This window comes from Moschus berezovskii, chromosome 10 (genome assembly GCF_049115385.1).
Source record: "Moschus berezovskii isolate FMDL1 chromosome 10, NW_MosBer_1.0, whole genome shotgun sequence".
Classification (NCBI taxonomy): domain Eukaryota; kingdom Metazoa; phylum Chordata; class Mammalia; order Artiodactyla; family Moschidae; genus Moschus; species Moschus berezovskii.
Window position 1 is genome coordinate 163,335 of NC_142469.1, and position 16,489 is coordinate 179,823.

Here is a 16,489-nt window from a genome sequence, read left to right on the forward strand (position 1 = left end):
TCTCGAGTTGCTGCGGGAAGCATGGGGTACTTCTCGAGTTGAGCTGGGAAACTCAGGAACTCGCTCCGGTTGCTTCAGGGAAGTCAAGTCACTTTTGTTTTGGAAGGGGAACTTCCGGATTACTCCCGTGCTGTTAAATGGGAATAATACAACTTCTCGATTAGAGTCCATAAAGTGTGTTTTCCTCTCCACTGAGGAAGAATGTTAGCGAACATTCTGAGTCGCCTACAGGGAGTCAAGTACCCTTTTGCCTTTCAAGCGCGATTGTGGGATATCTCTTTTCTGCAGCGCAATATTTCCTCATCTCGCATTGAGGGGATAATTTTGTGGTGTTTCTCGAGTGGCGCCGGAAGTTCAGTGTACTTATTACTTTGCGATGGGGACTTCAGTAACTCGCTCGGGTTCTTTCAGGGAAGTCAGCTCCCCTTTTGTGTTGGAAGGGGAACTTCTGGTTTACTCTGGAGCCATTAAATGGGAACAGGACCTCATCTCGAATTGAGTCTAATAAGTGTGTTCTCCTCTCCAATGGGGAAGGATGTGTGAGGGAACTCTATGAGTCGCATAAGGGGTGTCAAGTACCCTTTTGACTTTCAAGAGTGAATGTGGTTTTTCTCTTGAGATTCTGTAGCGCTAAATTTCCTCATCTCGCATTGAGGGGATTATTTTGTGGTGTGTCTCGAGTTGCAGCGGGAATCTGTGGGTACCACTCGAGTTGCGACGGGGACTTCAGGAACTCGCTTGGCTTGCTTCAGGAAAGTCAGGTCCCCTTTTGTGTTGGAAGGGAAACTTCCGGTTTACTCTGGAGCCGAGCCGTTAAATGGGAATAGGGGCTCATCTCAAATTGAGTCCACAAAATGTGTTCTCCTATCCAATTGGGACAGATGTTAGAGAACTTTCTGAGTGGCATAAAATGTGTCAAGTACGCTTTTGCCTTTCAATTGGGAATGTGGGTTTTCTCTTGAGATTCTGCAGCGCAAAATTTCCTCATCTCGCATTGAGGGGATAATTTTGTGGTGTTTCTCGAGTTGTGACAGGAAGCAAGGAGTACGCCTCTAGTTCCAGCGGGGACCTCAGGAACTCGCTCGGGGTGCTTCAGAGAAGTCAAGTCCCCTTTTGTGTTGGAAGGGGAACTTCCGGATGACTCTTGAGCTGTTAAATGTGAATAATGCCTCTACTCGATTTAAGTCCATAAAGTGTGTTTTCCTCTCCACTGAGGAAGGATGTTAGGGAACATTCTGGGTCGCCTAAATGGAGTCAAGTACCCTTTTGCCTTTCAAGCAGGAATGTGGAATTTCTCTTGAGATTCTGCAGCGCAAATTTTCCTCATTTCGCATTGAGGGGATAATTCTGTGGTGTTCTCGAGTTGCGATGGGGACCTCAGGAACTTTCTCGAGTTATTTCAGGGAATCAGGCCCCTTTTTTCATGGAAGGAGAACTTCCGGATTACTCTTGAGCCCTTTAATGGGAATAGGGCCTCTTCTGGATTTGAGTCCATAAAGTGTGTTATCCTCTCCACTGAGGACAAATGTTAGGGACCATTCTGAGCCGCCTAAAGGGAGTCAAGTACCTTTTTGCCTATCAAGCGGAAATGTCAGATTTTACTTGAGATTCTGTACAGCAAAATTTCCTCATCTCACATTGGATAATTTTGTGGTGTTTCTCGAGTTGCGATGGGGACCTCAGAAAGTTACTCGAGTTACTTCAGGGAATCAGGTGCCATTTGTGCTGGAAGGGGAACTTCCGGAATACTCTTGAGCCCTTTAATGGGAATCAGGCCTCTTCTGTAGTTGAGTCCATAAAGTGTGTTATCTTCTCCAATGGGGATGGATATTATTGAACTTTCTGAGTGGCATAAAGTGTGTCAAGAACTCTTTTGCCTTTCAAGCGGGAATGTGGAATTTCTCTTGAGATTCTGCAAGGCAAAATAACCTCATGTTGCACTAAGGGGTTAATTCTGTGGTTTTTCTCGAATTGCGGCGGGAAACTGGGGGTACTTCTCGAGTTGCAGCGGGGACCTCAGGAACTCGCTCGGGTTGCTTCAGGGAAGTCAAGTCCCCTTTTGTGTTGGAAGGGGAACTGCCGGAATACTCTCGAGCCTTTAAAAGGGAATATTGCCTCTTCTCCATTTGAGTCCATAAAATATGTTCTCCCCTCCACTGAGGATGGATGTTTGGGAATATTCTGAATCGCCTAAAGGGAGTAAGTACCCTTTTGCCTTTAAAGCAGGAATGTGGGATTTCTCTTGAGATTCTGCAGTGCAAAATTTCCTCATCTCGCATTGAGGGGATAATTTTGTGGTGTTTCTCAAATTGAGGCGGGAAGATGGGGGTACTTCTGGAGTTGCGACGGGGAACTCAGGAACTCACTCCAGTTACTTCAGGGAAGTCAGGTCCCCTTTTGTGCTGGAAGGGGAAATTCCGAATTACCCTCGAGCCCTTTAATGGGAATACGGGCTCTTCTGGAGTTGAGTCCATAAAGTGTTTATGCCTCTCCAATGGGGACGGATGTTAGGGAATTTTCTGAGGGTCATAAAGTGTGTAAAGTTCCCTTTTGCCTTTCAAGCGGGAATGTGGAATTTCTCTTGATATTCTGCAGCTCAAAATTTTCTCATCTCGCATTGAGGGGATAATTTAGTGGTGTTTCTCGAGTTGTGGAGGAAGCAGGGGTACTTCTCTAGTTGCGGCGGGGACCTCAGGAACTCGCTCCAGTTGCTTCAGGGAAGCCAAGTCCTCTTTTGTGTTCGAAGGGGAACTTCTTGATTACTCAGGAGACTTTAAATGGGAATATTGCCTCTTCTCGATTTGATTCAATGAAGTGTGCACTCCTCTCCACTGAGGACTAATGTTAGGGAACATTCTGAGTCGCCTAAAGGGAGTCAAGTACCCTTTTGCCTTTCAAGCGGGAATGTGGGATTTCTCTTGAGATTCTTCATCGCAAAATTTCCTCATCTCGCATTGAGGTGATAATTTGTGGTGTTTCTCGAGTTGCCGCGGGAATCAGAGGGTACTTCTCGAGTTGCGGCGTGGACCTCAGGAAATCGCTTGGGTTGCTTCAGGGAAGTCAAGTCCCCTTTTGTGCTGGAAGGGGAAATTCCAGATTACTCTCGAGCCATTAAAAGGGAATATTGCCTCTTCTCCTTTTGAGTCCATAAAATAATTTCTCCTCTCCACTGAGGATGGATGTTACGGAATATTCTGAGTCTCATAAAGGGAGTCAAGTACCCTTTTGCCTTTCAAACGGTAATGTGGTATTTCTCTTGAGATTCTGCAGTGCAAAATTTCCTCACTCGCACTGAGGGGATAATTTTGTGGTGTTTCTCGAATTGCGGCGGGAAGCTGGGGTTACTTCTGGAGTTGCGAGCGGGACCTCAGGAACTCACTCGAGTTATATCAGGGAAGTCAGGTCCCCTTTTGTGCTCGAAGGGCAACTTCCGGATTACCTTCAAGCCCTTGAATGGGAATAGGGCCTCTTCTCCAGTTGAGTCCATAAATTGTGTTCTCCTCTTCAATGGGGACAGATGTTAGGGAACATTCTGAGTGGCATAAAGTGTAGTCAAGTACGCTTTTGCCTTTCAAGGTTAATGTGGATTTTTCTCTTGAGATTCTACAGCGCAAAATTTCCTCATCTCACATTGAGGGGATAATTTTGTGGTGTTTCTCGAGTTGAGGTGGGAAGCAGTGTGCACTTCTCTAGCTACAGCGGGGACTTCTGGAACTCGCTCGGGTTGTTTCAGGGAAGTCAAGTCCCCTTTTGTGATGGAAGGGGAAATTCCGGATTACTCTGGAGCTATTAAATGGAAATAATGCCTCTTCTCGATTTGAGTCCATAAAGTGTGTTTTCCTCTCCACTGAGGAAGGATGTTAGGGAACATTCTGAGTCACCTAAAGTGAGTCATGTACGCTTTTTCTTTTCAAGGGGGAATGTGGGATTTCTCTTGAGGTTCTGTAGCACAAAATTTCCTCATCTCGCATTGAGGGGATAATTTTGTGTTGTTTCTCGAGTTGCGGCGGGAAGCATGGGGTATTTCTCGAGTTGAGCCAGGAAACTCAGGAACTCGCTCGGGTTGCTTTAGGGAAGTCATGTCCTTTTTGTGTTGGAAGGGGAACTTCTTGATTACTCTCTAGCCTTTAAATGTGAATATTGCCTCTTTTCAATTTGAGTCCATGAAGTGTGTTTTCCTCTCCACTGAGGATGGATGTTAGGGAACATTCTTAGTCGCATAAAGGGAATCAAGTACCCTTTTGCATTTCAAGGGGGAATGTGGGATATCTCTTGAGATTCTGCAGCGCAAAATTTCCTCCTCGCTTTGAGGGGATCATTTTGTGATATTTCTCGAATTTGGCAGGTAGCTGGGGGTATTTCTGAAGTTTTCACGGGAACCTCACGGACTCACTCGAGTTACTTCAGGGAAGTCAGGTCCCCTTTTGTGCTGGAAGGGGAACTTACGGATTACTCTCGAGCTCTTTAATGGGAATAGGGCCTCTTCTGGAGTTGAGTCCATAAAGTGTGTTCTCCTCTCCAATGGGGACGGATGTTAGGGAACTTTCTGAGTGTCATAAAGTGTGTTAAGTACGCTTTTGCCTTTCAAGCGGGAATGTGGGATTTCTCTTGAGATTCTGCAGCACAAAATTTCCTCATTTCGCATTGAGGGAATAATTTTGTGGTGTTTCAGTAGTTCTGGTGGGAATCAGGGGGTACTTCTCGAGTTGCAACGGGGACCTCAGGAACTCGCTCGGGTTGCTTCAGGGAAGTCAAGTCTCCTTTTGTGTTGGAAGGGGAACTTCCGGATTACTCTCGAGCCGTTAAATAGGAATATTGCCTCTTCTCGTCTTGAGTCCATAAAGTGTGTACTCCTCTCCAATGAGGACGGTTTTAGGGGCCATTCTGAGTCGCCTAAATGGGGTCAAGTACCCTTGTGCCTTTCAAGCGGGAATGTGGGATTTCTCTTGAGATTCTGCAGCAAAAATTTACCTCATCTCTCATTGAGAGCATAATTCTGTGGTGTTTCTCGAGTTTCTGCGGGAAGCAGGGTTTACTTCTCGAGTTTCGACGGGGAACTCAGGACTCGCTCGGGTTGCTTCAGGGAAGTAAAGTCCCCTTTTGTGTTGGAAGGGGAACTCCCGGATTACTCTCGAGCTGTTAAATGGGAATATAGCCTCTTCTCGATTTCAGTCCATAAAGTGTGTTCTCCTCTCCACTGAGGAGGGATGTTAGGGACTATTTTGAGTTGCCTCAAGGGAGCCAAGTACACTTTTGCCTTTCAAGTGGGAATGTGGGATTACTCTTGAAATTCTTCAGCGCAAAATTTCCTCATCTCGCATTGAGGGGATAATTTTGTGGTGTTTCACGAGTTGCGGAGGGATGCTGGGGATGCTTCTCGAGTTGCAACGGGGACCTCAGGAAGTCGCTCGGGTTGCTTCAGGGAAGTCAGGTCCCCTTTTATGTTGGAAGGGGATCTTCCGGTTTACTTTCAAGCCGTTAATTGGGAACAGGGATTCATCTGGAGTTGAGTCCAAAAAGTGTTTTTTCCTCTCCAATGGGTACGGCTGTGTGAGCGAACTTTCTGAGTCGCAAAAAGTGTGTCAAGTAACCTTTTGCCTTTCAAGCGGGTATGTGGGACTTCTCTTGAGATTTTGCAGCGCAAAATTTCCTCATCTCGAATTGTGGGGATAATTTTGTTGTGTCTCGAGTTTCGTCTTGGATCTGGGGGTACTTCTCGGGTTGCAACCTGGACCACAGGAACTCGTTTGGGTTGCTGCAGGGAAGTCAGGTCCCCTTTTTATGGAAGTGGAACTTCCGGATTACTCTCGAGCCTTTAAATGGGAATAGAGCCTCTTCTAGATTTGAGTCCATAAAGTATGTTCTCTGCTCCAATAAGGACGGGTGTTAGGAAACTATCTGAATCGCATAAAGTGTGTCTATTGACCTTTTGCCTTTCAAGCGGGAATGTGGGATTTCTATTTAATTGTGCAGTGCAAAATTTCCTCATCTCAAATTGAGCGGATAATTTTTTGGTGTTTCCCCTTTTGAGGTGGGAAGCTGGGGGTATTTCTCGAGTTGGGACAGGGACCTCAGGAACTCTCCTGTGTTGCTTCAGGGAAGTTAGCTACCCTTTTCTCCTGGAACAGGAATTTCGGGATTACTCTTGACCCGTTAAATGGGAATAGGGCCTCTTCCCAAGTTGAGTCCATAAATTGTGTTCTCCTCTCCAGTGGGGACAGCTCTGTGAAGGAATTTTCTGAGTCACATAAAGGGTGTCAAATACAGTTTTGCCTTTCCAGCGGAACGTGGGATTTCTCTTGAATTTTGCAGCGGAATATATTCCTGATCTCGCATTGAGTGGATAATTTTGTGGTGTTTCTAGAGTTGCAGCGGGAAGCTGGTTGAACTTCTCAAGTAGCGAAGAGGACCTCAGGAATTCACTCTGGCTGCTTCAGGGAAGTCAGGAACCCTTTTGTGCTGGAAGGGGAATTTCGGGATTACTGTTGAGCCTTTAAATGGGAATAGGGCCTCTTCTCAAGTTAAGTCCGTAAAGTGTGTTCTCCTCTTCAATGGGGACGACTGTTTGAGGGAATTTTCTGAGTCTCACCCGGCTGTGCAAACGGGAGAAATACCAGCCCCACCCACGCAGACACAGAGAGATGCGGGCCCAGGCGGCTGAGACGCCAGAGACACTGGCCTTGCCGGCACAGATGCGAGAGAGGTCTTCCCCACCCGTGGAGACGCGAGACACCCTGGCCCCGCCCGCTCAGACGCTATTGTCGCTGGCGCCGCCCGTGCAGACGCAAGAGAAGCCGGCCCCACCTGCGCAGATGTGAGAGACACTTGCCCCGCCATGCAGAGGCAAGAGACCCCGGCTCCGCCCACCAGACTAGGGATACGCAGGCCCCGCGTGGGCAGACTCGAGAGAAGCCTGCCCTGGCGAAACCGACCATGCAAAGATGCGCGGCGGTGAGGAGCTACCCCACGCCTGAGGCCAGGGCAGGTACCCCACCTCTAATAGGCAGTGGCTGTGCGGGGGAGGGCCGAGAGGAGGTACACACATTCAAGGTCAGGAGGGGCGGCATTGAGGACATACCCCTCATCCAAGGTAAGGTGCAGCAGCTGTGCTTTCTTGGAGCAGCTGTGAAGAGATATCCCACATCCAACGTAAGAGAAACTCAAATCAGATGGTAGGTATTGCGAGGGTGCATCAGATGGCAGACACACTGAAATCATAATCACAGGACTCTACTCGATCTGATCACATGGACCACAGCCGAATGTGGTCCACTGGAGAACGGAATGGCAAACCACTTCAGTATATTTGCCTTGAGAACCCCATGAACAGTATCAAAGGGCAAAATGACAGGATACTGAATGAGGAATTCCCCAGGTCTGTAGGGGCCCAGTATGCTACTGGAGATCAGTGGAGAAATAACTCTAGAAGGAATGAAGGGATGGAGCAAAAGCAAAACCAGTACCCAGTTGTGGATGTGACCGGTGATAGAAGCAAGGTCTGGTGCTGTAAAGAGCAATATTGCATAGGAACCTGGAATGTAAGGTCCATGAATCAAGGCAAATTGTAAGTGGTCAAACAGGAGATGGCAAGAGTGAACATAGACATTCTAGGAATCAGTGAATTAAAATGGACTGGAATGTGTGAATTTAACTCAGATGACCATTATATATATACTACTGTGGGCAGAAATCCCTTAGAAGAAATGGAGTAGCCATCATGGTCAACAAGAGACTCCGAAATGCAGTACTTGGATGCAATCTTAAAAACGACAGAATGATTTCTGTTCGTTTCCAAGGCAAACCATTCAACATTACAGTAATCCAGGCCTATGCCCCAAACAGTAACGCTGAAGAAGCCGAAGTTGAACGGTTCTATGAAGACCTACAAGACCTTTTAGGACTAACACCCAAAAAGGATGTCCTTTTCATTCTAGGGGACTGGAATGCAAAAGTAAGAAGTCAAGAAACACCTGGAGTAACAGGCAAATTTGGTCTTTGAGCACGGAACGAAGCAGGGCCAAGTCTAATAGAGTTTTGTCAAGAGAACGCACTGGTCATAGCAAACTCCCTCTTCCAACAACACAAGAGAAGACTCTACACGTGGACAACACCAGATGGTCAACACTGAAATCAGATTGATTATATTATTTGCAGCCAAACATGGAGAAGCTGTATACAGTTAGCAAAAACAAGACCAGGAGCTGACTGTAGCTCAGATCATGAATTCCTTATTGCCAAATTCAGACTTAAATTGAAGAAAGTAGGGAAAACGCCAGACCATTGAGGTATGACCTCAATCAAATCCCTTATGATTATACAGTGGAAGTGAGAAATAGATTTAAGGGACTAGATCTGATTGATAGAGTGCCTGATGAACTCTGGACGGAGGTTCGTGATATTGTACAGGAGACAGGGACCAAGAGCATCCCCATGGAAAAGAAATGCAAAAAAAGCAAAATGGCTGTCTGAGGTGGCCTTACAAATAGCTGTGAAAAGAAGAGAAGCGAAAAGCAAAAGAGAAAGGGAAAGATATAAGCATTAGAATGCAGAGTTCCAAAGAATAGCAAGGAGAGATAAGAAAGCCTTCCTCAGTGATCAATGCAAAGAAATAGAGGAAAACAACAGAATAGGAAAAACAAGAGATCTCTTCAAGAACATTGGAGATTCCAAGGGAACATTTCATGCAAAGATGGCCTCGATAAAGGACAGAAATGGTATGGACCTAACAGAAGCAGAAGATATTAAGAGGCGGTGGCAAGAATACACAGAAGAACTGTACAAAAAAAGATCTTCACGACCAGGATAGTCACGAAAATGTGATCACTGACCTAGAGTCAGACATCTTGGAATGTGAATTCAAGTGTGCCTTAGAAAGCAACACTACGAACAAAGCTAGTGGAAGTGATGGGATTCCAGGCGAGCTATTTCACATCTTGAAAGATGATGCTGTGAAAGTGCTGCACTCAATATGCCAACACATTTGGAAAACTCAGCAGTGGCCACAGGACTGGAAAAGGTCAGTCTTCATTCCAATCCCAAAGAAAGGCAAAGCCAAAGAATGCTCAAACTACAGCACAATTGCACTCATCTCACACGCTAGTTCAGTCATGCTCAAAATTCTCCAAGCCAGGCTTCAGCAATATGTGATCTGTGAACTCCCAGATGTTCAAGCAGGTTTTAGAAAAGGCAGAGGCACCAGAGATCAAATTGCCAACATCCGCTGGATCATGGAGAAAGCGAGAGAGTTCCAGAAAAACATCTATTTCTGCTTCATTGACTATGCCAAAGCCTTTGACTGTGTGGATCACAATAAACTGTGGAACATTCTGAAAGAGATGTGAATACCAGACCACCTGACCTGCCTCTTGAGAAACCTGTATGCAGGTCAGGAAGCAACAGTCAGAACTGTGCATGGAATAACAGACTGGTTCCAAATAGGAAAAGGAGTACGTCAAGGCTGTATATTGTAATCTTGCTTATTTAACTTATATGCAGAGTGCATCGTGAGAAATGCTGGGCTGGAAGAAGAACAACTGGAATCAAGATTGCTGGGAGAAATATCAATAACCTCAGATATGCAGATGACACCACCCTTATGGCAGAAAGTGAAGAGGAACTCAAAAGCCTCTTGATGAAAATGAAAGAGGAGAGTGAAAAGGTTGGCTTAAAGCTCAACATTCAGAAAACAAAGATCATGGAATCTGGTCCCAACACGTCACGGGAAATAGATGGAAAAACAGTGGAAACAGTGTCACACTTTATTTTTTTCGGCTCCAATATCACTGCAGATGCTGATTGCAGTCATGAAATTAAAAGGCGCTTACTCCTTGGAAGGAAAGTTATGACCAACCTTGATACTATATTAAAAAGCAGAGACATCACTTTGCCCAAAAAGGTCCATCTAGTCAAAGCTATGGTTTTTCCCGTGGTCATGTATGATTGTGAGAGTTGGACTGTGAAGAAAGCTGATCGCCGAAGAATTGATGCTTTTGAACTGTGGTATTGGAGAAGACTCTTGAGAGTCCCTTGGACTGCAAGAAGATCCAAGCAGTCCATTTTAAGGGAGATCAATCGTGGGTGTTCATTGGAAGGACTGATGCTAAAGCTGAAACTGCAATACTTCGGCCACCACATGCGATGAGTTGACTTACTGGAAAAGATTCTGATGCTAGGAAAGGTTGGGGGCTGGAGGAGAAGGGGACGACAGAGAATGAGATGGCTGGATAGCATTACCGACTCTGTAGCCATGAGTTTGAGTGAACTCCGGGAGTTGGTGATGGACAGGGAGGCCTGGCGTACAGTGAACCATGGTGTCGCGGAGAGTCGGACACGACTGAGGGATGGAACTGAACTGAACTGAATAAAGTGTGTCAAATACCCTTTTCCCTTTCAGGCGGGAATGTGGGATTTCTCTTGAAATTCTGCAGCGCAAAATTTCCTCATCTCGCTTTGAGGGGATAATTTTGTGGTGTTTCTCGAATTGCAGCGGGAAGCTGGGGGTATTCCTTGAGGTGCGAAGGGGACCTCAGGAACTCACTCGAGTTACTTTAGGGAAGTCAGGTCCCCTTTTGTGCTGGAAGGGGAACTTCCGGATTACTCTCGAGCCGTTAAATGGGAATATTGCCTCTTCTTGATTTGAGTCCATAAAGTGTCTTCTCCTCTCCACTGAGGACGGATGTTAGGGACCATTCTGATTGACCTAAAGGGCATCAAGTACTCTTTTGCCTTTCAAGCGGGAATGTGGGATTTCTCTTGAGATTCTGCAGTGCAAAATTTCCTCATCTCGCATGGAGGGGATAATTTTTTTGTGTTTCACGAATTGGGTTGGAAAGCTGGGGGTACTTCTTCAGTTGCGACGAGTACCTCTGGAACACACTCGAGTTACTTCAGCGACGTCTGATCCCATTTTGTGCTGGAAGGGGAACTTCCATATTAAACTCGAACCCTTTAATTTGAATAGGGCCTTTTTCGAACAGAGTCCATAAAGTGTGTTCTCCTCTCCAATGGGGATGGAGGTTAGGGAACACGCTGAGTGTCATAAAGTGTGTTAAGTACCCTTTTGACTTTCAAGCGGGAATGTGGGATTTCTCTTGAGATTCTGCATTGTAAGATTTCCTCATCTCTCATTGAGGGGATAATTTTGTGGTGTTTCTCGAATTGAGGCGGGAAGCTGGGGGTATACCTCCAGTTGCGACGGGGACCTCAGGAACTCATTGGAGTTACTTGAGGGAAGTCAGGTCTCTTTTTGTGCTGAAGGGGAACTTCTGGATTACTCTCGAGCCCTTTAATGGGAAAAGGGCCTCCTCTTGAGTTGAGTCCATAAAGTGTGTTCTCCTCACCAATGGGGATGGATGTTAGGGAACTTTCTGAGTGGCATAAAGACTGTCAAGTACCCTTGTGCCTTTCTAGCGGGAATGTGGGATTTCTCTTGAGATTCTGCAGCGCAAAATTGCTTCATCTCGCACGGAGTGGATAGTTTTGTGATTGTTTCTCGAGATGCGGCGAGATGCAACTCAAGATTGTTTCTCGAGTTGTGATGGGGACCTCAGGAAGTCGCTCGGGTTCTTCAGGGAAGTCAGGTCCCCTTTGGTGTTGGAATGGGAACTTCCGGTTTACTCTCAAGCCCTTAAATGTGAACAGGGGCTCATATGGAATTGAGTCCATAAAGTGTGTTCGCCTATCCAATGGGGACGGATGTTAGGGAACTTTCTGAGAGGCATAAAGTGTATCAAGTACGCTTTTGCCTTTCAATCGGGAATGTGGGATTTCTCTTGAGATTCTGCAGCGCAAAATTTCCTCATCTCGCATCGAGGGAATAATTTTGTTGTGTTTTTCGAGTGTTGGCAGGAAGCAGCGAGTACTTCTCTAGTTGTGGAGGGGACCTCAGGAATTCGCTTGGGTTTCTTCAGGGAATTCATGTCCCCTTTTGTGTTGGAAGGGGAACTTCCGGTTTACTCTCGAGCCGTTAAATGGGAACAGGGTCTCCTCTCGAATTGTGTCCATAAGTGTGTTCTCCTGTCCAATGGGGACGGATGTGTGAGGAAAGTTTTTGAGTCGCATAAAGGGTGTCAAGTATCCTTTTGCCTTTTAAGAGGGAGTGTGGTATTTCTCTTGAGATTCTGCAGCGCATAATTTCCTCATCTAGCATTAACTGAACAATATTTGGCATTTCTCAAGTTGTGGCGGGAAGCTGGGGATATTTCTCAAGTTGTGACATGGACCTAAGGAACTCGCTCGGGTTGCTTCAGGGAAGTCAGGTCACCTTTTGTGTTGGAAGGGGAATTTCCGGTTTACTCTGAGCCATTAAATGGGAATAGGGATTCATCTCGAATTGAGTCCATAAAATCTACTCTCCTCTCCAATGGGAACGGCTGTGTGAGGGAACTTTCTGAGTCGCATAAAGGGTGTCAAGCACCCTTTTCCTTTCAAGAGGAAATGTGGTATTTCTCTTGGGATTCTGCAGGGCAAAATTTCCTCATCTCGCATTGAGGGGATAATTTTGTGGTGTTTCTCGAGTTGCGGCGGGAAGCTGGGGGTACTTCTTGAGTTGCGACGTGAACCTCAGTATCTCGCTGGGGTTGCTTCAGGGAAGTCAGGTCCCCTTTTTTGTTGGATTGCGAACTTCCGCTATACTCTCGATCCGTTAAATGGAAATAGGGGCTCATCTCGAATTGAGTCCATAAAGTGTGTTCTCCTCTCCCATGGGGACGGCTGTGTGAGGGGACTTTCTGAGTTGCATAAACGGTGTCAAGTACCCTTTTTCCTTTTACGAGGGAATGTGGTATTTCTCTTGAAATTCTGCTGCACAAAGTTTCCTCATCTCGCATTGAAGGATAATTTTTTGGTGTTTCTCGAGTAGCGGCGGGAAGCTGGGGGTACTTCTCGAGTTGCGACGTGAACCTCAGTATCTCGCTGGGGTTGCTTCAGGGAAGTCAGGTCCCCTTTTTTGTTGGATTGGGAACTTCCGCTATACTCTGGATCCGTTAAATGGCAATAGGGGCTCATCTCGAATTGAGTCCATAAAGTGTGTTCTCCTCTCCAATGGGGACGGCTGTGTGAGGGAACTTTCTGAGTCGTATAAAGGGTATCAATACCCTTTTACCTTTGAAGAGGGAATGTGGTAATTGTCTTGAAATTCTGCAGCGCAAAATTTCCTCATCTCGCATTAAGGGGATAATTTTGTGGTGTCTCTCGAGTTACGGCGGCAAGCTGGGGGTAATTCTCCATTTGCGACGGGGACCTCAGACCTCTCTCGGGTTGCTTGAGGGAAGTCAGGTCCCCTTTGGTGTTGGAAGGGGAACTCCGGTTTACTCTCTAGCCGTTAAATGTGAATAGGGCCTCTGCTCGAATTCATTCCATAAAATGTGTTCTCCTCTCCAATGGGACTGATGTTAGTGAAATTTCTGTGTGGCATAAAGGGTTTCAAGTACCCTTTTGTCTTTCAAGAGGTAATGTGGTAATTCTTTTGAGATTCTGCAGCACAAAATTTCCTGATCTCCCATTGGAGGATAATTTTGTGGTGTTTCTCAATTTGCAGCGGGAAGCTGGGGTTACTTCTCGATTTGTGACGGGGAACTCAGGAACTCGCTTGGTTTGCTTCAGGAAATCAGGTCCCCTTTTGTGTTGGAAGGGGAACTTCCGGGTTACTCTCGAGCCTTTAAATGGGAATAGGACCTCTTCTCGAGTTGAGTCCAAAAATTGTGTTCTCCTCTCCAATGGCGACGGCTGTGTGAGGGAATTTTTGGAGTCGCATGAAGGTTGTCAAGTACCCTTTTGCCTTTCACAGGGAATGTGGGATTTCTCTTGAGATTCTGCAGCGCAAAATTTCCTCATCTCACGTTGAGGGGATAAATTTGTGGTGTTTCTCGAGTTGCAGCGGGAAGCTGGGGGTACATCTCAAGTTGCGACGTAGACCTCAAGAAATCGTTCGGGTTGCTTCATGGAAGTCAGGTCCCCTTTTGTGTTGGAATGGGAACTTCCTAATTCTCTCCAGCCATTAAATGGGAATAGGGCCTCTGCTCGTGTTGAGTCCATAAAGTGTCTTCTCCTCTTCAATGGTAACGGCTATGTGAGGTAACTTTCTGAGTCCCATAAAGGGTGTCAAGTATCCTTTTGCTTTTCAAGCGGGAATGTGGGATTTCTCTTGAGATTCTGCCGTGCAAAATTTCCTCAGCTCGCATTGAGGGAATAATTTTGTGGTGTTTCTCGAGTTGGGGCCGGAGGCTGGGGGTACTTTTCGAGTTGCGACGGGGACCTAAGGAACTCGCTCGTGTTTCTTCAGGGAAGTCAGGTCCCCTTTTGTGTTGGAAGGTGAGCTTCCGGATTATTCTCGAGCCATTAAATGGGAATAGGACCTCTTCTCGAGTTGAGTCCAAAAAGTGTGTTCTCCTCTCCAATGGCGACGGCTGTGTGAGGGAAATTTCTGAGTCGCATGAAGGTTGCCAAGTTCCCTTTTGCCTTTCACAGGGAATGTGGGATTTCTCTTGAGTCTCTGCAGCGCAAAATTTCCTCATCTCGCATTGAGGAGATAATTTTGTGGTGTTTCTCGAGTTGCGGCCTAAAGCTGGGGGTACTTCTCGAGTTGCAATGGGGACATCAGGAACTCACTCGGGTGGCTTCAAGGAAGTTAGGTCCCCTTTTGTTTTGGAAGGGGAACTTCCGGATTTCTCTCGAGACGTTAAATTCAAATAGGGCCTTTTCTCGAGTTGAGTCCATAAAGTGTGTTCTCCTCTCCAATGGGGACGGCTCTGTGAGGGAACTTTCTGAGTCGCATAAATGGTGTCAAGTCCACTTTTGCCTTTCAAGCGGGAATGTGGCATTTCTCTTGAGATTCGGCAGCGCAAAATTTCCTCATCTCGCATTGAGAGGATAATTTTGTGCTGTTTCTCGAGTTGCGGCAGGAAGATGAGGGTACTTCTCGAGTTGTGACGGGGACCCCAGGAACTCGCTCGGGTTGTTTCAGGGAAGTCAGATCCCCTTTGGTGTTGGAAGGGGAACTTCCTGATTACTCTCGATCCCTTAAATGGGAATAGGGCCTCTTCTAGAATTGAGTCCATAAAGTGTGTTCTCCTGTCCAAAGGGGACGGCTGTGTGAAGGAACTTTCTGAGACGCATAAAGCGTGTCACGAACACTTTGCCTTTCAAGCGGGAATATGGGATTTCTCTTGAGATTCTGGAGCGCAAAATTTCCTCATCTCACATTTAAGGGATTATTTTGCTGTGTTTCTCGAGTTTCAGCGGGAAGCTGGGGGTACTTCTCGAGTTGCAATGGGGACTACAGGAACATGCTCCGGTTGCTTCAGGGAATTCAGGTCCGCTTTTTGTGTTGGAAGGGTAACTTCAGGATTACTCTCGAGCCCTTAAATGGCAATAGGGCCTCTTATGGAGGAGAGTCCATAAAGTGTGTTCTCCTCTTCAATGGGGACGGCTCTAAGAGGGAAATTTTTGATTCGCATAAAGGATGTCAAGTACTCTTTTGCCTTTCAAGCGGGAATGTTGGATTTCTCTTGAGATTCTGCAGCGCATATTTTCCTCATCTCGCATTGAGGGGATAATTTTTGGTGTTTCTATAGTTGCGGCGGGAACCTGGGAGTACTTCTCGAGTTGCAACGGGGACCTCAGTCACTTGCTCGGGTTTCTAGAGGTAAGTCAGGTCCCCTTTTTTGTTGGAAGGGGAACTTCCGGATTTCTCTCGAGCCGTTAAATGGGAATAGGGCCTCTACTCGGGTTGAGTTCATAAAGTGTGTTCTCCTCTCCAATGGAGACGGCTGTTAGGGAACTTTCTGACTCAGGTAACGGGTGTCAAGTACTATTTTGCCTTTCAAGCGGGAATGAGGGATTTCTCTTGAGATTCTGCAGCGCAAAATTTCCTCATGTCGCATTGAGGGGATAATTTTGTGCTGTTTCTCGAGTTGCGGTGGGAAAGTGGGGGTACTTCTCGAGTTGTGACGGGGACCTCAAGGACGTTCTCGGGTTGCTTCAAGGAAGTCAGGTCCCCTTTTGTGCTGGAAAAGGAACTTCCTTATTACTCTCGAGCCCTTAAATGGGAATAGGGCCTCTTCTACTTTTGAGTCCATAAAGTGTGTTCTCCTCTCCAATGGGGACTGCTGTTAGGGAACTTTCTGATATTCATAAAGGGTGTCAAGTACCCTTTTGCCTTTCAAGCGGGAATGTGGGATTTCTCTTGAGATTCTGCAGCACAAAATTTCCTCATCTCGCATTGAGTTTATAATTTTGTGCTGTTTTTCGATTTGCCTCAGGAAGCTGATGGTGCATCTCGAGTTGCAACGGGGACCTCAGGAACTCGCTCGGGTTGCTTAAGGAAAGTAGCTCCCCATTTGTGAAGGAAAGGGAACTTCATGATTACTCTCCAGCCGTTAAATGGGAAAAGGGCCTATTTTCTACTTGAGTCCATAAAGTGTGTTCACCTCTCCAATGTGGACGGCTGTGTGAGGGAACGTTCTGAGTCGCATAAATGGTGTCAAGTACT